Source organism: Rattus norvegicus, chromosome 16 (assembly GCF_021556685.1).
Source record: "Rattus norvegicus strain SHRSP/BbbUtx chromosome 16, alternate assembly SHRSP_T2T, whole genome shotgun sequence".
Taxonomy (NCBI): Eukaryota; Metazoa; Chordata; class Mammalia; order Rodentia; family Muridae; genus Rattus; species Rattus norvegicus.
In genome coordinates, this window is record NC_141549.1 from 3986555 (window position 1) to 4013123 (window position 26569).

The following is a 26569-nucleotide window of genomic DNA, read 5'->3' on the forward strand; positions in this document are numbered from 1 at the left end:
TTAATCTTCCCAATTTTAAGAAATGGACTTGTGCTGCTCTCTGTAAGTTGTAGTTTTTAGTGCTGTTTCTCTTATAGCAGCCCCACTAAACTAAGTCATGAGAGTTAAAGAATCACGACTTCTTGAAAATACATATCTGAGTTGGTAGTAACTTAGCCAGCTTCACATAGATGCGTCAGAACGTGCCCTACTTACTCGGCCCCTGTTCCCTTTTTTTCCGTGTCCCTCACTAAGTGTTTGCCAGCCTGGTTGGAGAAACAACATGTTTCCAATTTTCAGCATTCAAGCATTGTTGTGCAATAAATTGTTCTTGTCTGTTGGTTTTTATGTCATTGTGTGATGCTGTTTCAAACCAGAACATTCTTCAGAGCCTTGTCAGATGTTGATGGCCCCATTAGCAGAGTAAGCTCTCACTTATGCGAGCCTTTGCTCAAATATTCCTCCCCACAGAAGCCTTCCAGAATACCCTCTCAGTGACTTTCCTCTAAATCTGCAGCTCATTTTATTTTTCTCCCTAGTTACCTCTGATTGACTCGATTTTGAATCTAGATCTTTCTACTTCACAAAAACAAAATAATTTTGTGAGAATGAGGACTTGATGGCATTCTCTATTGTGTTGCCAGAGCTCAATTAAGTTCCTGGCAAATGAGAAGGCCTTGTGTTAGTTGCCCATCAAATGAATGGTGGACGTCTTCATCTCCAAATTCATGGATACCTTGACTTCCCTGTGTTAATAGCATTCTTGGTGATGAGACATTATGCATAACATGGAATCACTTCCTGAAATATTTTTATTGTATGAATATTAATCAATATCTATCTTGGCCAATGCTGAGAACAAGGTCCTTTTATTTGACTAGGATCCAAAGCATACATTCTAAGCAATGTCAGAATGGGTAAAGCCAATAATTCACAAACTTTGCTTATATCCATGCTGTTATCCAATGTTAATGGACCTATGATATCCAGAAACGGTCACCAGTTCTTAAATTTTATAGTGGTGTTCTTCTCCCAAAGTCCAAGATGAAATAATGATGCTGGGTAAGTTTTCTTAAATTCTTGCCCTTGATTTTCTTTCTTTTTACTCCTCTTTTTTTCTTTCTTTCTTTCTTTCTTTCTTTCTTTCTTTCTTTCTTTCTTTCTTCCTTTCCTTCTTTCTTTCCTCCTTTCTTTCTTTCTTTCTTTCCTTCTTTCTTTCTTTCTTTTTTACACAAATCCTGGCACTGTCTGCCTCACAAACAAAGGCAATGAATTTCCTAGAAGAACTCAGAAATAACTGAGCATGAGTATATGAGTATTTCGGCCTGTGGCTTTAGAGAATGCTTGTTCAATCATTGGAAAGGAGTAATGAATATGATAACTTCCTGTCCTCATTGATATCATGTCCTGAGAGAAAAAGATAGTTCTTAAAGGAGCACCATGTTTTTGGAGTCGTTCATCATATAGACATAGTTTTAGCCATAAAAGCTGTTCTTAGGTCATTTATGAGTAAAACTATTATATTAACAGTGTTTCTGGGGATGCTCCAGAAAGAACATAGTTTCCCAATGTTCTACCCCTGAGTGTGTAAAGCTGTCCCCAGGCTAGAAAACAGTCCTTTTAGTCTAGGCTCTGATGTGAATATGCTGGTTGGGGTTCATATTTTAGACCCTGCTATGGGGTATTTTATCTACAAATTCCACCCTGTCCCCCGCCTGCGCATGTGTTTGTTTTCTCAGCCTGTAATAAGCAGCCTCATCTATGGAGAAGTTTCCATATGCATTCAAACAGTCTTCGTCTTTAGAAGACTCTCCAACAAAGCTCTCAGAGTGTGTTTAGGGGGCTAATCATCTCCAGGCACCCCTAGAAGCTGTCATTGCTGTCATCTTCCTGTAAAGCTCTGGGCCCTTTGGAGTGCTCATAAATGGGCATTTTCCTGCAGAGTCCATCACTTCGAATTGAATTTCAATAACCCCTCTAGTGGCTGCCTGCCAGCCTCAAAATGTCCGTGCTTGTGAAGCGAGCCTCGGTGAGTCTGTTTGGAAGCTGGCTGGCTCTGGTTTTAGCAACATACTAGGCTGAGCCCAGAAAATATTTTGTGATATTTATTTTTACAGTATGAATGAGCAAAACATTCAAGAAAGTGTTGATGGGGCTCCAATTCTCAAACTCTGGCGTAGAAAATAGAAATTTGGGTTCTCTACTTAAGCCCCCAGCCTCACCCTCTTCTTCCCTGTTCCAATGCTGGTGGATTTTTGCTGGCTTTGGCACAGGCAGCACTGTGTTGAAATGCTATAAATTACAGTTAATGTGATATGATTCTGTTTACCCTTGTCCAACAGTGTTGAACCTACCAATGTTTCCTCCTTGGCTTCCCTTGAATTAAGGCGATCAGAGAAGAGCCAGTTGGAAGGCTGGATCTTTTTCATTTTCACTCAGAGTCAATGACAAGCGCAAATGCTCAATTCTGGCTCTAAGGAAAAGGTTGTTTGGCTTCAAAGAGGCATTCAGAGAAAGCCCAAGACACTGTCCTGCTTGCTTTTGAAGAAAAAGGATTATGTTCTGGGATGTAAGGAATTGTAAGCATGATTTGGTTTCCCAGATAAGATTCACACCAATAAAACTGGAGTGGAAAAGGCCAAAGATTTCCTAGCTAGGAGGTAAATTCTGAACAGAAGATGACTGCCATCTTTAATTTTCTCTTTCAGAGCTACAAGAATCATCCTCAGGAGAAAATAACCTATGAAAATCACCCTGTGTCTACCTAAGTCATTAAAGAGCACTGTGCCTTTGCAGGCAAGTTGTCTCAGTTGGAATACAAGGAACTGCACTGACTGCCCGTTACAGAGCTGACTGACCAGTATGACTGAGTGGCCCCAATGCCAACGATAGTTTTTGTTGAGCAAGGGTGACATTGATCATACTTTATAAGAAGTTAGAGAATAAACAGTGCCCTGGGTATTGAAGTTTTGAGAAAAGGGGATATATATATATATATATATATATATATATATATATATATATATCCCATAGTTATATATAAAATATTCATTCTATATATACTATATAATATCATATGTAAAATGTATACTGTATATTGTTATACATTATATACTATATATTATATAGTATAAATATATATTTAAGAAAGCAATCTAATTGGGAAGAAGGTTACATTATTGTATGACCTAATTAAGCTTTGATTCAATGACAGCAATGAATAGTTGTGTCTTGAATGACAAGTGAAAACCAGTTGAAGGAAATATATCCATTCTATCACACAGCTAATAATTAGCTCTTTTAAACTCTGTAGGATTGGCCGGGGATAGCTCAGTCTGTAGAGTACTTGCCTTGCAAGCACAAGGACCTGAGTTCTATCCTTATAACCCACATTAAAAAAATCCTGATATGCTGATGTGCAACTGTAATCTCACTGCAGGGGATGTGTAGACAGGGAGACCCTTGGGCTCACTGGCCAGTTAGCATAGCCTAAGTGAGAAATTCTGAACTAATCCCCTTAGTAAGACAGATGCTATTGTACTAGATGTGGGAGAGACAGGAGTTTGACTTGGTCTTTACTTTAGAGGCATATTGTTTGGTAAAAAAAAAATCAGGCATATGAAGAAAAGCTCACAGAAAAAATGGTAAATAGAGGGACGGGGTCTGCAGTTTTATCCTTCAGACAGCAACACTGTATAGTCACCTCTCCTTATCTGCAGCCTCCTCCCTCAGGCAGCAATGCCTTACCATCGCCTGTCCTTACCTGCATTCTTGTTCTGCATGCTTTTGGTTACCCATAGTCACCTGCAGTCTGAAGTGAAAAATCTCAGAAGTAAACAGTCCACAGATTTTTGAGACAGTGTATCATATTGATAACGCAATGAGTCTCTTAGAATCCTCCTAGGGATATGACCCACCCTTTGTCCAGAGTATACATACTGTCTATGTAGCCTGCCCGTTAGTCACTCAGAAGACACCCTGATTACTGCATTGACTACCACAGTGTTTCAAGACTGGGTTAATATTTAATGATACTAAACACTAATGGAAGCATTATTGGAGGTTTAGACATGCCAAAGAGAAATAGTAAGGGAAGTTGTTAAAGCGGTGAATGTTCTCTGCCTAAATAAAAAAGTAATGTGCCAAGCGTGCTAAGGTGTATGAACATAATATATAGGTTAACACTGAGAGACCATAATCACGTGACCTTTAGCATAGTGTTCAGGTGCAATTAAGCTACTTTGCTATTGTTATTTTCTTCTTGATTTATACACTGAGTTTCATTATAGGTAGGTATGTATATAAACGTCATGTTCAGTTTCATCTACAGTTTCAGACATTCATAGAGGTTTTGGGACAGGTCCCCACCAGGGTACTTTTTGTATGTTCTGTGCTGTACTGTGTTTAGGCCATGAATTATCATATTTCTTTCTGACACCTGCTCAATGGCACACTTCCAGTGAGTTTCTATCTTAATAAATATGTTACAAGTGCAGTTCTGAGAGTACTCTGCAATCTATTCTAATTATGGGGACCAAGATTTAAATATCACAAAATACAAAGGAGTTGGTACAACTATGGAAAGTGCTACCAAAAGATAAGGTGACCCAGATTTCCAAGAGTACACCATAGCAGTTTAGAGCTCATTATAGAAGCTGTTGGAAGCTTTAAGGTTATATGCAAGCACTAGAGGAGAGGGGAGAACATTTCAGCAAAAAGAGGAGGCCAGTGAATGGAGAAGTATGTGTGCCCTGTAGTCATGGAGAAAGGCAAGTGGGAGACCCAGAGTGTGCAGTCAGGCAACTTCATGTCAATTGTCATTCCTTCAGATGATGTCTGTGGCATCTGGAAGAATGCTTTACAATGGTCCCCTACAGAGGTAGAAGCCAGGAGACTAGAGAATGCTTTAAGAGAGATACAGAGTGTAACTTTGTAGATGTCCCCAAGTGCAAACCTCTGAGAGATACTTAGGTTGTGAAACTATCAAACATGGTGGGAATGAGAGCTTTACAAATGGGAAATCATGGGGCTCCTAGGGAACATTATTAATTCTCTATAGGACATGAAGCTAACTGTCATTAGCTGAGTGAGCACTTACACTGTATCAGGGAGAATACAGAAAAAGAAGCCACGATCCTTTGCTGAGGGAACTAAAGAAAGTTCTAGAACAAAGAAAATACTGTATTTTGGAGAATGTGTGTCAGGCACAGGAGACTGACTTAACACAAGCACAGTTAGGTATTTCTGTTAATTAGGCGAAGAAAAACTATTTTTTTTGTGGGAGCTACTGACTGAGTATACCCTTAAAATGATCCATTTTAATGGACATACCTGGTCCCAATTTTGGTCTCAAATACCTTTGCCTATTAAATAGAACCAACAGTCCTCAGAAAATGGGAAAGTGCTTATTAGCTGACCCCGGAATATGTTATATTTTCCCATGTATGTATTCTCTTGTGATAGATAGTATGTATGTATAGGTGATGTACATGTATGTGAAGAATGATTATAGTAATATGTCAGGTGTCTTCTGCAATCATTTCTTCACCCTAGTTTTCGAGACAAGGTCTTTCGCTGGACCTCAGACCCTGATTCTGCTAGTCTGACTGGTCAACAAGTGCCAGGAATGCTCCCGTCTCCCCCACCTTAGCTTTAGAATTAATAGGTTACCCAGACACACTCAGCCTTTTATAAGCCTTTTATTGTGGGTTGAAAATCAGGTCTGTGTCCTTGCTCAGCAAGGACACTTCTAACTGAGCCATCTCTCCAGCCCTGCCTCCATCTCAGTACTCTTTTTCCATTGTTCCAGAAAGTAAAGAAGTGGTGAAGGAAGGGAAGGAAGCAGAAAGGGAGGTAGAGGTAAAGGCAGGGATGAGGAAAGAGTAAACTTGGAGAGATTCAATTATCTAAAATGACACAATGTGGGCACCACAGTAGTAAAGAGCAGTGATGAGTTATGAACAATTGTGAACACAGAAATCCACGTCCATGTCGTTAATATATATACGAGGGAAAAAGGGTGTTTTACTACAAAAGGATGACTAGGTACTGGTGAGCATCCAGTGACCACCATTTCATAGCCACTACAACTAGGCTTCAGATATTCACAGGTACTAAATCCTGGTGTGTATTTTATTGAGTAGTAGAATGACTGACGTACTTCATGCAGTAGTCATGAGAGTGAAAGAAGTGGACTTCACAGTAGAGAAATCAAGTGATACTTGGGTGGTCAACATTGCCATCACCAAAAAGGTAGATCCTGTGTAGTACCCCAAAATTAACATATATTCATTCATCTACCCTTCCAGATATTGACTTGAAATGGAATTAAAACAAACAGCAGAAAGAAGCACATCTTACAAGAATTAAAAATGGCCCATAGGTGATGACATTATTATTATTTTTTTGTTAAAGTTTACCCTATTTATCAGGCAAATTCAAGCAATGGAGTGTGTTACTGGTTTTACTCCTTCTGATACTCTTTAAATTATTAAATTTTTTTGGCTCAAAGATAGACATAGAGACCTATGTTACATGATTGATATATTTTAGGGTGCCATTGGTAAATACTTCTGTGTTACATATCTTTACCCAATGACTTGACAGCCTCAGGTCTAGGAAAGGACTCTAGAACAGCATTCTTTGCAGGGAGCAGTTGTCTTAGCACTGTGACCCAAAGCAATTAACATCTCCATCACTTTTCTCTAATATATATATGTATAATTTACATAAACTTGGCAGCAGATTCTATTCTAGAATCTCAGTTTCTTCCCGGAACTAAACATAGGCGTGTTCATCCTTTGCGTCCATTTCTCGTAAGAATCCATGATCTGCTAGCTGTGGCTGAGGACTAGCCTAAGACAGAGATAGTGGAGGACATATTCCACGCTCACAGAGTTGTGGGCAGGCTCTGGTGATTGTAAACTGACAGAGAGACGTTGCTCTTAGCTCGCCTTTAAGACTCTCCAACAGTTATGTCAGACGTGCTATAATCCACAGGGAAGAACATATTAACAAGAGGCAACTTAGAATCTTTCCCTTGTGATGGATTTCCTTCTCCCTATCCCTTCCCTCATTCTCTTTCCCTTTTCCATGTATGTATGTTAGTGTATGCATGTATGTATGCATGTATGTATGTATGTATGTATGTATGTATGTATGTATATATGTATGCATGTATGTGCCATTGTACATGTTCACAAGCTAGAAGACAATTTGTGGGAATTGGTTGTCTTATTCACCCAGGGGATCAAACTCAGGTTATTAGCCTTAGTGCCAAGTGCTTTTACTCACTGAGCCATCTGGCCAGACATTTCACTTTCTTTTTGTTGTGATAGGACCCAGAGCTTAGTAGTTAAGTACTCACTGAGCTCCCTTACCAGTCCAGATGCAACATCTCATCTCTTTGCTTCATTTGAATGATTAGAAGTAAGCCATTAAGCTATCCCATGTTGATGGGGTAAGGATTACACAGGGCACAAACTCCAGGAGGTATGGATCAGTAGTGGCCATTTTAGAATCTGCCCCCAGAGAAAGCAAATGCCCATTAAAAGAGCAAGGCTGGACAGATGATGGTAGCTCTGTAGCATGGGAAGTACGTCAGTTGTCTATGGGAACGATGTTCTTTCATGGGTCTGGACTGGGATAGGATTTTCTAAGTCTCCTGGTAAGTAGATAAAGTAAGGAAATGTTTTTGCAAGCAACAAACACATATTCAAAGCAGTTGTAGGAAAAAACTACTGTTTTCTAATGATCCATACTTAAACACATGTATTCCTTGAAATACAGGGAGAAAGCTTGAGAGAAACTTTGACCAGTTGTTAGGACTTAAAGGATAGGTACTGGGGCTCAGAGTTGAGGCCAGGTCACAATAGGTAGCTGTGATTCTTATTGATTATTAATTTTTTATTGGTTTTTATTTAAGTAGGGGGATTTATTAGTGTACTACTATGTTTTTCTAAAAAATTAATAAAATAAAATGCAAAACCAAGAAAGTGAGGCTCAAATCAACCAGTGTTGATTTTCCAGAGTGTCACATGCTATTCATAAATGGACACCAATAGTACAGATTCATTGTGCAAGGGCTTAAGGTCGACTTGGCCTTCTATCTCAGAGTCACCATTGGTAACTCTGTTATTAGAGCAAGGACATCAGTAAAGGCTATGTTGTCACACAAGGAGCTGCAGGAGCAGGGCTTCAAGGCTCTGGCAGCTGGATCCTATGGAACACTCTTCTTTCCCAGACATAAAAGAAGACACACAGTAGCCACCCAGAGTGAGGTTGATGCTGTGGGGCACTTCTGGGAGGTCACTGGAAGGGATGTGCGACAAATAGGCCCTATTGTGGTATGTCTCTTTGTTTTGTGACCTACTTTGTCATCAGACCAGATGCCCATGGCAGAGGCACATTTGGAGAACTACCAGGCTCTGGTGACTTCTGGGGGGGCTGCCTCGTCTTTTGTGTCTTCAATTGTCAAGCAGGGCTGGCCAGTATGCACACTTGTGCTGTTGTGGGGATTGAAGGAGCTGACACACCTGTTCCTCGGACCTTAGGAGGCACAAGGGATGGCAGCTTGGCTGCTGAAGGGGTTGTCTACTGAGATCCAGGAGAACTGGCTTGCCTAGGCTGCTGCTCTCAGCTCTTCACAGTTGCTGAAACCCACTGAATCACTAGAGCCTTCCAGGGTGGAAACCAGTCTGAGTCTTCCTGATTTCTAGACAGGACCATTAAGACTCACAGTTCAGTTATCTCTTCAAGTTCATGAACCGGGAAGCAGCAGTTGAGATTGAGCTTTAGGCCTATGTGTCTCTGAAGCTATTCACAGATGCTCTGTAACTCCCTGGTCCTCAGTACCCTGTGGGAATCTAGCTATCCCTGCTTGACATTATTTCTTCTATTATGTAGAACAGTAGTTTTCAGACTGAGGGTGGGAGAACAGTTAAGTCACTTTTAAGTGCACTGTAAGTCAAAATACAAGGCACAGAATTGTAAATTATTTTATTCACTCAAGTAAAATATTACCACTTATGAACTTGTCAATTAGAGCAGGAACACATGGACACATGGTTATATAAAAATCATACCAAGGGCACCAGACTCTTCATTATTGATCATAGCAGATAGGACCCTCTTACCTGGGATTACATAAAAAAGCACCCCAAGACTGAGGTGTGGTATGTACATTGGGCTATCATCTGGTCATTTGTCATAAACCATGTCCAGGAAAATGCCACAGTGAAATCTCTGACCCAAGGCTTCCAGCTAAGTTTTCCAGTCCACAACATAGCCTACTTCAAATTCACATTCCAAAGTGCCTGCTCTCTAGACCTACAATTGGTGAAGATAACTGACCTATCTGACCCACCAGAGAGATGCTTGTGTCTTGGCCAGCTATCTGCCTGTGGCTTACATAGAACCCTTTCTTTGCCATTCTATAACCTGTATACTACTGAGTGAAGTATAATATGTAATCTCAGAGGTGATATTAGTTATTAATATAGGTATAAAAGAACCTGTGTTTGCCAATGCCCAAGGATACCCACTGAAACCAAGAGTGCTTAGTGAATTAAAGCCAATTTGATGAATCTGGTGACTATATTTTTTTACCCAATAAACTTGGATCTTATAGAAAGACACAAACGTGCCCAGTCATGTTTCTGACGTAGCTCACTCAGGAAACACCCACATCATTTTGCTCTTGGAGTTTTGAGAAATTGCTAATAGGCATTATGTGTCTTGGGAAGAGAGCAGAACACTTAGAAGAACATTATCTGGGAGGGTGCTGGGAAGTTACCACAGAAATGTATACAGAAAGATGAGTTATTAAGTAGTCAGCATGAAAACTGCTCAGGACTTCCTCAGAGACCAATTAATCAAGCAGATAAAAGGCCAGACATCTGATTTGAGTTACATACTTCACGGGCTTGACATGTGTGTATGTGTGTGCATAATTATACTCACACACATATGGAAGATTTACAAAGTCATCCAAAGCATCCTTTCCCTTCGGTGGCACCTGTAGAGGGACACTGTGACAGAGCTACAATTGTGCCAGGGAACTTTTCAGATTGCACTCTGTGGTCCACAGCAGCTGCTAGATGGGTTTATGCATACGTTCCATTTAATTGCGATGGATGATAGAAACAGCATCTATGTTTTCCCTGTGTGGCTCCTAAAAGTGGGGCATTGACCCAGCAAAGCGGTGCTGTTTGCTCAGCACAGCACCGAGAGGGAAAACACAGCCTCCTGATCCCCTGAGCCAGTAGTCAGGATCAATAAAGGTACTCAGAGGGGAAAAGTACTTTAAAGTAAGCTAGTTAAATGCTTCTGTTCAGCTTATATTTCTTCTCTGAAACAAAGGTTCAGACTGAGAATTCAAGCCTGATTGGAGAGGCCAATGTGATGGCTCAGTAGAGAAGACCATGTTCTGCTCTTCCAGAAGAGTTTCAATCCCAGCACCATGCTGGGCAGCTCCCAATTGCCTGTGACTCCAACTTGAGGGGAGTTCATTGTGTCTGGCCTCTGTGATGACCAGCACTCCTTTGCACACTCCACATACATACAATTAAAAAATAAAGATGTGTCTTTTCAATCCCTGCTCATATATATATATATGTATATATATATATATGTATATATATATATATATATATGAACATACTAGATATTTCACAGTTGAGTATGAGTCTGACTTGCCCTGTTTTTGAAAACTGAATGAAAGAGCACTTGGAATTTTCCATGTTTTAGGAGAAAGCATTCATGACTGGGGGAGATGTCCTCGTGGGGCATCAATAACAGCCAGCAATGGAGGCATTAAAGATGTAAAGACTGAGAGCCTTTGAAGACACCTTCAAAATTTCAATATATAAGTGGATTATCTAGATGGAGGGAAACTTGGAGTGAAATTCCAGAGGCAAAAAGGCATGGACAGAAAAGATTGAGCAGCCACCTCCTACCTCCAGCATTTATTGAATCACACAAAGAAGACACCAAGTTCAAGCTCACCTTAATAAGTGTTAGCAGTGAACATCTTCTGGACAAATTTATACCGAATACCAAAGGGAAACACACAACATTCCAACAGACATTTGCTGTACTAAAAGAAAAAGAGGCTATGGCAATCTTTATTCTTTCATAATTAAACTATGTTAAGGGCTTGATTAATGTAAAATGAAAGGTAGGACAGGGCTATAGCTCAGTGGAAGATGCTTTGCCTGAAATAAGTAAGGCCCTACATTCAATCCCCAGCATGAGGAAGAAGGGGTTGAGGAAGGAAAGTATGCCTAAATTCAGATCCATAAGGCAGGATGTGGCCCTTCTTAGAGTACACATTAGTCCCCTTAGGAGAGAGCCCTCCTGCAGCAGGTGGCTAAGGTTGTGCCTGTATGGATGATTTCTGTAGAGATGGATCAATCCCAGCCTACAGAAAACCCAAAGATACTAGGAACTTATAGATCCCCTCCTCTTTGTCGATGTACTGTAGCGAGCTGAACCTCCCACACACGCTTTGTGCTTCTGATTATACAAAATTCTGTGATTCTGTGGTGCTCAACCCAAGAGTGGAGAGTGGAGCAACCCATCTCAAGGTGGCTTTAGAGCTAACTTTTGGGAGTGCAGTAAAGTGTACAAGGGAAGAGGAGTCCTGCCATTTCTGAGGCTGAACAATAACACAGATGTAGCCATCAGTTTAAAAGCGGTCAGAAGGTAACCAAGAACGGTGGAGGATGATAATTTATAACCTACGAACAGAAGTACACATGGGTACTCCTCACATCTAGACAAAGTTGGGGTCACTGGTGTATGGTTGCTCAGAGGGCCATGTTTGGTGATGCTGCAGGTCACCTTTTTGTTAATACTTTGGGGAGTGGGGATTTTCATTCCTTTTCCCAGCAAGGGCAGGATTGATAACTGCTGGATAGGAGGATGAGGAAGTGGTTAGTTTTATGTCAACTTGACACAAGCTGGAGTCATCAGAGAGGAGGGAGCCCTGATTGAGGCAATGTCTCCATAAGGTCAGGTGATAGGCAAGCCTGTAAGGCATTTTCTTAATTAGTGTTTGATGTGGGAGGCGTCAAGGGTGGTGGTCCTGGATTCTATAAGGAAGCAAGCTGAGCAAACCAAGGGAAGAAAGCCAGTAGGTAACACCCCCTCCATTGCCTCAACATCAGCTCCTGCCTCTGGGTTCCTGCCCTCACTGCTTTTGATGATGCACTATTATATTTTATATTGTATTTGTGAGCAAAATAAACCCATTTCTGCTCAAGTAGCTTTAGAGCATGGTGTTTTACTACAGCAACAGTAATCCTAACTAGGGCAGAAAGGGAAGATGTTTCAGTCAGGAAGATGGTCTATAAATGAATTTGGGAAAAAGTTCAACCCAATAACCATTAGGGTTAGATGGCCAGTCACCTGCAATGACCTTCCTTTCTGCTTAGGGAACTAACTCTCAAAAGGAGACTACCCCCTCTCTCTCCCTAGTCTCAAATGGCAAAAGACAGAGTTTGAATGATTCTTCCTTAAAATGCTTATTTAGCTTGGACATCAGAATTGGCATTCAAGTTTTACTATAAGCTGAAATACTATGAGTTTCTTTTGTATAATGCATGTATATATGTGTGTATATGTATGCATGTGCATGTATGTATGTGGGTGGTTATGTATATGTGTATATGTGTGTGTGTATTTGTGTGTGTGTGGGTATGTATGTGTGTGGTTGTGTATGTGTGTATATGTATGTGAGTGTGTGTGTGAGTGTATGTGTGTATGTGTGTATATGTGTGTGTATATCTGTGTGTATGTATGTGTATGTGTGTGTATGTGTGTGGTTATGTATGTGTGTATATGTATGTGTATGTGTGTGTATGTGTGTATGTGTGTGGTTATGTATGTGTGTATATGTATGTGTATGTGTGTGTATGTGTGTATTTATGTGTGTATGTGTATGGTTATGTATGTGTGTATATGTGTGTGTATGTGTGTGGTTATGTATGTGTGTATATGTATGTGTATGTGTGTGTATGTGTGTGGTTATGTATGTGTGTATATGTATGTGTATGTGTGTGTATGTGTGTATGTGTGTGGTTATGTATGTGTGTATATGTATGTGTATGTGTGTGTATGTATGTATTTATGTGTGTATGTGTATGGTTATGTATGTGTGTATATGTGTGTGTATGTGTGTGTATGTGTGTGGTTATGTATATGTGTATATGTGTGTGTATTGTGTATTTATGTGTGTGTATGTGTGTGGTTATGTATGTGTGTGTGTGTGTGTGTGTGTGTGTGTGTGATGGGTCACAGGAGTTCTTACTTTCATTGTTTAAGCTTTCTAGAGTGCACAATGGAGTCTGACACAGAGCTGATGCTGCCATCTGGAACTCACTATGTGCTCAGTGATCACTGTTCCAGTGACTAACTCCCACCCAGGAAAGGGCCTTCTCACCCATCTTCTAGAACCACATCACAGCCCCAGATGTCCTTGCCTGCAGTAATGCCCGCTCACCTCTAGGGAACAGGAAGCCTGTAGTCTCCACAGCCACCAATAATGCTCTGCTCCGTGAAGGTACAGGAACTCAAGGTAAAATGCTTGCCGATGAGTATCATGAGAGAAAAGAGGAGGATAAGGCCTGAAGCTGACACTGGCTGGGAAACCAGAGGTATCTCAGGTCACACAGTTTGTCTCCTTCCCTTTACTGCTGTGCCTCAGTTGCTTAGCTGGACAGCCAGGTCTGAAGTGAGCTCTTCAGCAGTAGCTGAGCTGCATGGTCCAGAGAGGGAGGGGACAACCTTCCTACCTCACAAGCAGAGAAAGATGGTTTCCCAAGCTCCTGTAGACAGGTTCCTGGGGCGATGTGAGGACTGGGCCTCCAGACAGACTGATTTGAAATGCTTCCAAACGGATATCATGCTTCCAAGCCTTGGCCCCTGGGGCTGAAGCTGAACTGGACTGGGGAGGGGATAAGGGGGCTGGAATTCAGGCACCCGCCCCCCCAGCCAGGAGGGTTTGTTTAACCCCTCAGGGGTGCTGTATGCCTTCCTTGTCAAGGTGGTTTGCGGCTTAGTGAAGCGATATTTATAGAGTGCTCTGTGATTCTTGGGTGAACATTCGTTTTATAAATGAATGATCAAATTTATTAGCAATGAGTAACTAACCCGTCTACATTTATTTTGTTGATAATACAAATTTACAAGGTTTTAATTGCCAGTTTAAAAACCCCAAAACCCATACATAAATACATGGGTAATAAAATATCTCCCCACTGTGCCCTTGACTTCTGTAGTTACACCCGGGCTCAGGGGAGAGGTTCAAGGAAGCTTCAGATGGCATGGCTAGCTTGCTTAAAGGGACTCAGGGCTGGGAGCAATTAGATTTAAACTCCATTCATGATAATTTTCTGAGTTTCAAAGAATATGATTCTACTAAAAATAATCTGCTTTGTGATGCAAAATGAATAATTATCTATTTTTATTTCCCTCATCTGGTTTATTAGCCTATGACCCTTTGACCTTGCTGCTCCTAATGTGGTCTTTAGATCACCTGATGCTTGTTAGAACTATGTGATCCCAGCACCACGTAAGACCTGCTATATCTGAACCTGGATCGTCACCATATCCCAGGCAGACTGTGTGGATATCACGTTTATGATCTGACTCTTGGGGAGCAAGTTGTGGTCTTTCCCATTTCAGAGTTAAAAAGACTCGAGCTCCAGAGAGACTCAGCACGCTTGCCCACGGCAAGCTGAGTGTGGTTCCGGTCTGCTGTAGTCAAAGTGCTCAGCCACAAGGCAGATGTTGCAGGTGCATGGAGTCTACTGTGAGAGTCCAGAAGCATGGACTTGTGAGGTCAGTGATGACAGTCCTGGGCCCCCAAGGTAGTGACTTCACTGGGCTCCGGTCCAGGGGTTGTATACTCAGCTGTGTGTAGCTGCATCTTTGAGAGCTTGTTAGGGGAGACTCATGATACTCCTTCTTGATGGGATGCACTTCCGAGAGTCCAAGGAACACCTCAGGCTGTGGCTACGGGTGGCCTCAGAATGTATTTGTCTAGGGGAGATACATCGGCCTACATATTGTCTATGAAAGTAATTAAGCCCTTTAAAAATACATGATTTTATTCCTAAAAAAGGAGTCTGAGATCCAGGTGAAATGGTGAATGGAATATACCTATTGATAACAGCTTCACAAATATTTTTGAGTTTACTCTAAGTTGAGAACTGTCCTGAATGTCTCACAGAATGTGAGTAGATAGGGGAGTCCCTGATAACAAACAGAAAGAAAGGTTAACGAGTAAGATAATGTGGATCATTCCCATGTTCCCCACCAGCATTCAAAGGAAGCCATAACAGATCAGTATTGAGCTGATTGTCAGGGATGTCATCTGGACCAAGATTCCTACCGGTTACCCAAACTATATGACCTCCTTCTTTTAAAGCCTGTTTTGATGGCCTTAACAACCTGTTCTTGCTTTCAGTGACTTTATTCAAGACAGGAGTGTTTCATGGGTCAGCCTGGGCACTAACTATGTCAGGTTCTAGAATAAGCGTGAAGAGAAAATAAAAGAAAAGATATTGGGACAGATTCATCCTGATCTATCTTATCTGCAGGTGGTGGGCTGCCTTTGTACTCAGAGAGCCCCAGAGTCAGTCCCGCCATGGGTCAAGTAGGCTGGTGGATCATAGGTTCTTTATTGATGCAAAGGATTTTGTGACTCAGATGTTCAGAGAACATAGGTGTTTTAATAAGTAAACCAGCCTTTCTCATGCACACAGTCCGTTCCCTCTGACGGTCCCACCATAGTTGTCTTAAAGGCACACTTCCCTTCTGTACTTTACCAAAATTACTCAAAATGTCTTATGAGACAAGGATTTTCTAAATTTATGATCTGGCATCTGGAACTTTCCCTAAGAGAAAATGTTTTCTATAAGAAACACCCCCTAGTGAGTGTTATTTTCAAAGAGTGCATGAGGTCCAGGGAAGGAGATGGCCTCCCCCAATGGAAGCACAAACAATGGGATTCACACCAGCCAAACCTCATCTTAGGCCATGAGAACTACTCCTGAGCCTCTGAGGAGAGGTGCAGACAAAGATTTTTCACAATTGTCCTTTGTTTCTGATTCTGTTAGAAATTATGGGATCATGGAATAAATAAGAATTTAGGGATATGGTTACATCTTTCTGGGTGTCCTCTCATGAGATGACTGTACCCTAAATGAACCTAGGCCACCCAACAAACAAGACAGATTCCTGGCTCTGTCTTTGCACAAATTCAAAATGTGGTTATGGAACAGCAGTCAGTTTCTGCTGCTGAATAAACCCAATGGATTCTTGCCCTTACAGTGTCCCAAATAAGAAAATTGATGGCAAACAGGTTGAATAAGGGCAGACAGTGTCCCATGGTTCAAACATGGACATCTATTCTACCCCATAATGAGTGTTCATTCTGAATGTTTGTGAACTTCCCATAGAAGGAGATTTTGCTACAGTTTGCAATTCTTCACTATGCAGAATTATCTATCTGTCTGTCTGTCTGTCTATCTATCTATCTATCTATCTATCTATCTATCTACCATCTATCTGTCTCTCTATCAATCATCTGTCTACCAACCATCTATCTATTTATCTCTCAATCATCTATCATCTATCTATCTCTCAATCTTCTATCTATTATCTATCTATCTATCTATCTATCTATCTATCTATCTATCTATCTATCATCATCATCATCATCTATCCCCAGTAGAGAGATGAGTAACAATTCCATGTTAAATAGACCCTATTAGAGATCACCTATAAAAGGCATACAATAATATTCCCAAATTCAAAAGGCTCAATATCACATTTCCTGACGTGGAAAATGCCTATAGATGTGTGGTTGATTCCTCTTCTGAACACTGAAGGTTCCACAATGGGAAGCCCTGAGGAAGCCCGAGGCTCTATCCATGACAGAGAAATGATTGACTAAGTTGGGCAATGAGCTCTTTTTGAGGTGGTGGTGTCTTAGTTACTTGAAAAAAAATCTAAATTTATCCAAGGAGTTCATAGGAAAGAACCATATGGAAAATTAATTTAAAAAGAGTGAAGACCCTTATTTGGCCCAGGAGTTGCATGCTTTTGAAACCAGCAGGAAGGTCAATGCAAGGGCTTGGTGGTGCAGCTTTGCAAAGAAGAGTTGCCAGGATGGTTTTGGAAATAAATGGCGCTGGATCATGTAGTTTATGGATCTACGGAGAGTATCTACTTCAGTAGTAGCCCTCAGCAACAGTCTGGGAAACAGTGCTTAAAAGTTAGGCCTGGAAGCAGAACTGCACATAGGAAACTGGTGAGATCAGGGAGCAAAGATACCTAGGCCATGTGGTAGAGCTGCAGGAAGCAATTCAAGATTTATTTGGGGTGTTAAAGTTAACAGAACGGTTGGAGGATTAGTCAAGGGTTGTGTTTAGATTTTTAGTTTAAGGAGCCAGTGGGGAGGTGTGTTGATCACTTCAGAGATTAACATCTCAAGAGAAACTAGTTTGAAGATGAAGCAAGAACAGCAGCCTCATCAGACTGGGAACAGAAGAGAGTCCTCTTCACAGTCTTCAGTCCCCATGACCTGTAGGTGTCCCCAGGCCCTGCCTCCCTGCACCATGGCTGGGGTCATTTTTACCATGCACATTTTACTGGCTCCAAGTAAACACTCTTGCCTCTTGATTGCCAAAGAGTCATGGCTGGATCCCTCCAGTCTCTTCCCGTGTCGACCCTTGGCCTCCTCTGTATACTCAATTCTTTGGTCTCACACTCACAAAGGACATTTGTCACTGAATTGAAACTAAGGAGCCTATCTAGTGAGTTTCCCCTCAAAATCCCTTAGAGTGATTATCCCTATAGAGACTTTTTCCACTGGGGCCACACTCAGCTCTCAGCTGGCATGTGGGATGGGTGGCTGGTGCAGCGGTATAGATTGTTTCCTAACATTTCTTAATCACCTCTCCCCTGTGTCTGCTGCAGTGCACTGGTCTTTCTAGACTGATGGTTGGAGAGAGAGAGAGAGAAAGAGAGAGAGAGAGAGAGAGAGAGAGAGAGAGAGAGAGAGAGAACGAGCATGGGGGGCATGTATGTCTCTGTGTCTATGCATCCACCCCACAAATGATTTTTCACACACCCTGTAGGGTCTTTTGAAGCAATACATTGAGCCACAGATGGGACAAGGCTGGCTCTGGCTGGTCATTTGCACCTTCATGTAAGTGCTACAGCCTAAAGGATCTGAGCTGGTATGCTCACAGCTTTTTGTCACCAGACCCACCTACAAGCTACACGTCAGCCACGGGGTCTACTGGTTTGCTTTCTCACCAGTTACCAATCACTACCTTCTACACTTCTTCGAATACTGCTGTTCTACTTCTGTGGCAGGCCCTGCAGTTCACCACTGTTGCAGTCAGGGCAGGTGCTCACCAGCTTACTGCTTCTTGGCTAATTGTCCTCCTTTCCTTCCCATCTTTTCTTTTTTTACTATCTCTGTATTTGAGTAGTCATTTGTTTTAATTTCGCCATTCTGGGGAACCTAGAGGCAGTTTTCCGAACACTGCCCCTGGTTTGATTCCACATTACCCCCTACACTGATACCTAGCTCACAGTAGACATCCTTCTGCATCCTGATTTCCATTTCCTAGTGGTCCAGCACTGCTTACGCACAGTTCCCTGCATGGTCCTGACGTGATGGATGTTCTAGAGGAGGTGGTTCTGCTGGGTTGTGATCCTTTGTGTGTTCCAAAGCAGCTCCTTCAGGACATGGGAAAGCACTTGGTCACCAGGTTGATAAGGTAGCTGCCACACAGGAAGCAGGATATATCCTGCATGATAGGCATTTATATCCCAAAGCTTAGTCTTTGTCTTCACATGATTGGCTTCTCTCATGGACAACTTAGAGCCCTTCCTCCCCCCATAGCATGGGAGTGCCAAGCCACCAAACTTGAGTAGAGTTTTCTTCCCTCTGAACCCTGGCTGGCGTTGATATTGCCCTTCTTCTTTTTCACTGAGAATGCAAGCCTAGAATTTACCTTGTCAGGCTTGCATACTGGGTGACTAGAAGAGGTGCATATGGAGAAGTCCCATGAAAGGCATTGCTTCCCCCAGCCCCCCCAAGATAAGGAGAAGGATATCATTGTCCTTTTAATAAGTCATCAATGAAGTCCAAAGCAGCTTCTATCCTTTGATATAAGTAAATGAATGTAGATGTCAGTATGACTGTCCAGAGGAGCAGGCCCAAGCTCGCTTTGGAGCGTGGGGTTTTCAATAAAATAGGACTGTTACACAGTTTGTAAAGAAAAGATAGGCTTTCTATATAAGAAACTTCTCCAGTATGTTACTGCTTTAGTTTTGAATGTTAAAGGCTTCTGTGATGGGCTACCGAGGGTGAAAGGCACTTTGTGATGTGATTCAGATCTCAGTTGTGGAGCTTACGAACAGTATTGTGTTAGATGGCAAGTGCCTTGTGTCACTGGCTGGTCAAGCCACCCAAAGAATGGCCATTAGAAGCATATCTCTCTTGCGCTTCCTATCTTGGATACAGCAACATTCTTTGTCAGAGCACAGCCTTCCCTACATCTAGTAGTTAGTGGTTGTAAAGGAGGTTTGGGTCTCTGGCCAGCTGTCATAACACAGGTGGAGGTGGTCGACTTGGGGAACTCTGTAGTCTCTTGACCTAGGATAAACTGAAGTTTAGTGGACCTCCTTGGGATTTGTCAGAGAGCAAGATCACATTTCCAATGGGACGAAAGTAAATTCTGAATCCAGGAAGGGAGAGGTAGCTTATAATAATAGTCTCTTACCCCTGTACTGGGACTTCCATTTCACAAAATTACTCAGTGTGGCTCTCTGCCTTCAAAAATCTTTGAGTTCTACATCATGACCCTCAATTTACAGACCTGGGGACAAGAGACAAGTCACCTGACCAGAATCACTAAGAATAGGACTTGCATTCAGGCCTCACTTCTAGCACCCCATCCAAAGGAAGCATTAGAGGAAGATTTACTTACTGTTGATAGCGTCATCTGTTATAACTTGAAGGCTCGAGGCTTGAAACAAACAGATAAATGAATATAAGCCTCACCTGCAGGGATGACAATTGATATTGATACTTGAATCTGCACATGGCCTTCATCGTAATTTGTGAAAATGGGAGATGGCTTAAGAGTTGGGCTCAGCCACCCAAGGCCACAAGCCTGATGCCTGTTTTCTGCTTCTGTCAAGTGTAGCTTACCTGGCCATGCCCACACATTTAGATTTTATTTCTGGCTGCTCTTATGCTCCAATGAAAGAGTGGCTCTTTGATCCAGATCCAGATCCTAGAATGCTTCATCCACATGATTAGACCTGGTTTTCTCATCTTGAATTGAACCATTGGTTTATTCTTGAAGGCATTAAGAATGGAATCTCAAACTAAGTGTAGTGATACATACCTGCTGACCGGGACTTGAGAAGCTGAGCTGGAAGATGGAGAGTTAAAAGCCCATCTGAGCCATAGAGTGTGCCCTTGTTTCAGAACAGACAAAAACATGTAAAACAGGGATTGCAATAAAGCCGAATTGAAAGTGGACTAAAATTAGAAGTTAATAATTGGAGACATTTTCTGAACATGCAGCTGTAATTTTGGAGACATGAAAGAAATGAGTGAATACCAGAGAAGAGGCATCCATTCTGAGCTCATGCCGCAGGTATGGAATGTCAGTGTGTATTTCAGGCCTGCTAGCTGTGGAGAAGTAACCTTGATTTCCTGCTGTTTTACCTCTTTCTGCTCTCCCAGGCTGTCTTGGGTGGTGATCCCATGTTCTGTGCAGCCATCCAGGACTCAGGATCCATCTTGGCATTAGGGTGTGTGAATGCTGCTCTGGCAGATGAAACGCAGAGGCACGAGGCTGCATTCCACCCTCACCTCCATTGGGGTGCAGCCTAAGATGGGGGCCTCACCCCGAGTGTGAAATGACACAGGCTGGGGCCGAATCTGGAGTTCCCTAACTCATGGGCATCCACACATAGCAGGGACCTCAAAGAGTTGGGAATGGGGACCATGGGCTGGTGATGAGCCCAGGACCTGGGGATGGGGTAATTTGTCTTAATTCAGAGGTGAGTGTCCTAATGGCAGACACTATGTGCTCTGTATGACAAAGATGTCCCCCCACAGTGGTTCTTGATGAGAGAGACAGGCCTTAGTTGTCTAAGTTATTTATTGGTAATGGAAAATTGATGTATACAACTTACTCAGGGAGGACCAGAGACTAAATACTTTTTGCAGGAAGGGATGTCTGGAAAGGGAAGCTTATTGGCTAAACCCTCTGGTCCAGCTCATCTAGATATCTCGTTAGCATGGAGAACTCTGTGCTCTGTATTACATAACTAGTTGTCACCATCCTCATGTGGTATGTCATGGTCACATGCTCCAGGACAGAAGCCAGGTTGGAAGTAGATGAACCACTTACCATTCACAGATATGAGCATTTCTGGGGTTTCTGAATACACTCAATTTCCCCAGTTTTTGTCCCGTGACAGGGTTCCACTTGCCCCACATGGCATGGTCTTCAAACAGTCTTAGGGATCATCTGTGGACCCTTTCCCACTAGCCAACTGGTCAAGGGAAAGCAAACAAGAGTAGCAAAGCAATATGTTTTAGGTATAGCCCTAGAACACTTTTTCCCACATTCTGGAGGGACAAAGGAGTTGTATGATCTCAGTTATATATAAGAAGCCTGCACAGTGACGCAAAACCTTACCAAACGTGGAATCCCAGCTGGACCTGCAAGTCTGCTTGAAATCAAGGTCCCAGGTTTCTGTTCCACAGAATAGAGTTTGTGAGAGCTGTAAAGAATAAGGCCTACTTCTAAAGACATTAAGTGAGATTTAGAAGGTGGCAAGAGGGTAAAACTAACCATGATGCATGGAAATGACTGGCAATCCAGGACAAAAAAGAAGTACATCATACCCAAATATAGGATGATAGTCATGTAACTAACAGATATCACCGGCTGGATTGTGCATGCCCGTATACAAGGGGATTTGGTAATCTACACAGCACATGCACATGAACTTCCACACTATGGTGTGAAATTTGGCTTGACAAAGTATGCTGCAGCCTATTGTACTACCCTGCTGCTGGCCCACAGGCTTCTGAATAGGTTTGGCATGGACAAGATCTATGAAGGCCAGGTGGAGGTGACTGAAGACGAACACAATGTAGAAAGCATTGACTGTCAGCCTGGTGCCTTAACATCCTATTTGGATGCAGGTCTTGCCCAAACTACAACTGGCAATAAAGTTTTTGGGGCCATGAAGGGGGCTGTGGATAGAAACTTGTCTGTTCCTCCTAGTACCAAATGACTCCCTGGTTATGACTCTGAAAGCAAGGAGCTCAATGCAGAAGTGCATGGGAAGCTACACGCGCTACCTAATGGAGGAAGATGAAGATACGTATAAGAAACAGTTCTCTCAGTACTCAAGAGAAGTGTAAGTCCAGACACGATGGAGGACATGTATAAGAAAGCTCATGCTGCTCTCTGAGAGAATCCAGTCTATGAGAGGAAGCCCAAGAGAGAAGTGAAGTAGAAGAGGTAGAAATATCCCAAAATGTCTCTTGCCCAGAAAACAGACCGGGTTGCTCAAAAGATGGTAAGCTTGTTCAGAGTTCAGGAACAGGCTGCAGAAATCTAAAGCTGTTTTCTATGAAGGTGTGATTTATAAAGACTATACATGAATAAATATATTGACCAAGCAGGAAAAAAAGGTAGAATTGCACAAAGAAAGCTTCCTTTGTGTAGACCTGTGATCAGATCAAATGCCTTAGGTTTGTCCTCCTTGCCAAAGGGCTGTCCTCCCCCAGCTCTCTCTCTCCCTGCCTTGATTTCTACCTTCCTCTTTCCTCATTTCTTCTCCCCCTACTTCTTCACTTCCCTTAGAATCTGTTTGTGGTTGACTCTTTGGACATGATGTCTACTCAAAGCTCTTTAGAACTAGCTTCTGTCCTGTGATCTGCTTTTATCCTTCCCAAATTGACAGAGGAAGAATCTTAGAGCAAAAAAAACAAACCAAGAAAACAGAAAACAATAACAACAACATCATCATCATCATCATCATCATCATCATCAACAACAACAACAACAACAACACCAACAACAACCAAAAACAAGAATTGTGCCTCTTTCACAGCAGCCAGGGTAAGGAAGCCCTGCACTCTGCTCTGAGGCTGAATGGGCCAAGAACATTTGGCTTGTGTATGTGTGACTTTAAAGTGGTATTTAATTAAAAAGTTGCAAGCTCGTGAAACAAAAGATTTCGCTGGGCTCTCCCTTGTACAGTTCCAGTTTCTAGGAAATAATAATGTGTGATTTATGGGCTTCCTTTCCACAGAAGTATGGAAGTTATATGTAGTTCGTGTTTGAAGGAGAAAGAAAAATCCCCTATGGGAGCTCATTATCTGTCTGGCTAACAAACGACAAAGGACAAATCTGGGAACATCTTTCTTGGCCAGCTAATATTTATGACACATCCCGTTGGTAGAACATTATTCTCAGGGCAGGCTCTGGAGTTTATTATTGTTATTATTTTTTGTCTTCTCATTCTTCATGTATGTATCATTTTTTTTACGTGTTGGGCCAGATGCATGCTTTTTTTCCTTCAGAGTCATTGGTGGAAAAGAAGCCCTATAAAACCATGAATGCTTCTTTGTGCAGCAGATAGTGGTTAGCCCAGGAACCCACAACTAGTCAAAGCACAGGGAATATGCCTCAGTGGAACATTTATATCACCTCTCTACGGCCCGGAAACATCATGGAAGACGGAGCAGAAAGACGCTAAGAGCCAGACAGGAAGGTGAAAGAACCCATTTAAAATGGGTGCAGGATACAACATGACTGTTACACCCATGAAGTCACAGAAGCTGGGTTTGCCTGCACAAAGTCAAAGCATTTGGCCTTCTAGCTCCTACCTCCAGCTGAGGCCCCTGCAGGGACAGCCTCTCTTTTCTTTAAGAATGTGGATCCTGGTAGGTGTGACCATGCTCCATTTTGTGGCTCCACACCTGTGAGTTATGAGAAGTAAAATTGTACCCAAGGAATTATTACAAAAAGGGAGGACATGAAGTTTTGGAATGGTAAAGGAGTGTAGATAGACTTACTAAAGAATCATTTAAAATGCTATACTTTTTAAAATGAATGGTAAATTCTACATCCTGTGCAATACTATTTGGAGGGTGGGAGTGGTTGAGTGGGTGAGTGAGATAGTAAAGCAGTTTGCCTATCTATCTTTCTGTCTATCTATCTATCTATCTATCTATCTATCTATCTATCTATCTATCTATCATCTATCTACCATCTAATTTCTATTCTAGGCATGGAATCTAGAGCCTCATGTATGTTAAATATTTGCTCTGTCGTTGAGAAAACTCTCTAACTCCAAGACCATCTTGAAGAGAAAGAATAGTATTCTTGTTGGAATGTGAAATGCCCCAATCGTCTCATGTGATCGAATGCTTGACTGTACCTAGTGGTGTCGTGTGATGACCTAGAACCTTTAGGAGATGGAGCTTCTCTGAAAAAAGTAAGTTACTGGGACTCTAGCTTTAGCCTAGACCACTTTAGCCTAGTTGCCAATCTTCTTCCTGACCGCCAATGCAATATGAGCAAACCGACTCAGGATTCTGCCATTGTGTCTTTCTCAACATGCCCTTCCTGCCATGACAGACTATATTCCTTTTAATTAAAGGATAACATGACCCCTCCCTCAATTAAGTTGCCTCATGTTAAGTACTCCATTATAAAGGAAAAGGTGACTATAGAAGCCGTCATGTCCCTTTTCTGTTCACAAACTTAATGTGGCGTCCAAGAGCTTATTCTAAGACATGCTGTAGTTGTGGGTAGAGACTGTTTTTCAGACTCTGAACTCAACCAAGAGTCACTTCTCACTCATCCACCAGTGTTTTATCATTGTGATTATGTTTAGTTTCCTGGTCAGTGTGGGTGTTGTCTGTATGACCCAGAGCTACAGACTCACTGAGGGCAGAGAAGCCACTTTGCACATGATAATTGTCTCCTATGTGTCTAAAGCAACCATTGGCATCTAACATGCATTCTAGGTATTAGAGAGGAATATACAGAGGAAGGGACAAGTGAGTATGCCCACACTGTCTAGAAGGAAAGAGAAATAGGTCATGAGAATGAGCTTCCCCTTGACTGAGCCTTGACACCATCCGTTGTGATTGGCCAGGGTCCAGGGATTTGCCACCTGTAGATTTCCCTCTACATGTAATCTGCAGGTATCACTCCACCAATGAGAAAGCCCCACCTGCTCCCTAGCTGATCCTACTGAACAGTCGAACTCAACCATCTAGGAACACTAAAATAAGAAAGCTGTGGAAGAAGTTCATAAGTTCAACAAATATTTTCAATTGTTTTGGATTTTCATTTCACTAGGAAGCACCTCAGCAAGATGTCTGAAAATGGTAGTCATTTCATTCCTATGGGTTTTAAAGGCATCAATCCACCCTGGTAACCATCAGGCCCAGGGAAGGACTGACATGCAATCAAGTTCCCTTCCTGTTCCTATGAATTGGGAGTCTCTGCTTGGGCCCCAGGTATTAAGCCCTAGCAACAATGACAAGTGAAGAGTCTCAGCTGAAGAACCCCGTCTGCCATCTCCTTATCACTGACTAGCTGCAGGCTCGAGGGCATAACTCTTACCTGCCATTGCCAGAGGACTAGCATCTAGGAATTATACCTCCTGGTGCTGTCTTCTGCTCAGGGTTGCTGACATGAGGCAGTGATCGGGGAGGGGTTTAGCATGATGTGAGCACCTAGTAGGAGCTTTGCCCATATCATTTATCATTGTCATGTCTACCATTAGCCCAGCTCCTTGAGAAATCCTGAGAATGGATGTTTATAGAATGTCATGGGGGAGGCTGAAGTACTGTATCTTGGGTTGGACTAATCAACCAGGGTGTGTTTATATCATACATCTGCATTTCCTACATCTACTGTACAACAGGGCTTACTAAAATGTAAGCTGCTTTTAAATAGTGCTGCCCACTTTTAAGCAAATCTGCATAATCATGGCCTGTAGTATAATAATTTTAAAAAGATTTGATCTTTGTCCCTGTTTCTGGCCATATAGCTCTTAACTCCCTTGGGACCTGTAGTGATTCCTGGCACCCTGTGTACCCAGATGCCACTGGGGACTGCTGAGAGTTGGGAACCAGGGTCTGTTGTGGGTCCTTGAGCTTCCCTTAAGCACCAGGCAGGAAGAGGATGGGTGAGCATTAGACTGAGGTGGAATCAGGTTTGGTTCTGAGTGAGCACCAAGAATGCGGTGGGGCTGGAAGAGGGAAGGTCTTCTCTGGGAGACTTCTGCTCTTTATGATGAAGGCCTGTCCCAACCCCCACAGTGATCCTTGATAAAGAAGACAGTCCTTGTTTGTACAAACTGCTTTATTTGATGGTGGAGGTGAATGCCTATATCTTACTCAGGGTAAACCAGGGATTAAATACCTTTTTTAGGAAGGAATGACCAGGATGGGAAGCTCATTGGCTAAACATTTGGAGCCTATTTAGATACCTCATTAGCCTGGAGAGCT

General features: G+C 42.3%; 1 pseudogene; it reads left to right on the plus strand.

Moving 5' to 3' along the window:
* The first annotated feature begins 20612 nt into the window (after nt 1–20612).
* On the plus strand, nt 20613–22656 carry Rpl5-ps1 (ribosomal protein L5, pseudogene 1; annotated as a pseudogene).
* Nucleotides 22657–26569: the final 3913 nt, after the last annotated feature.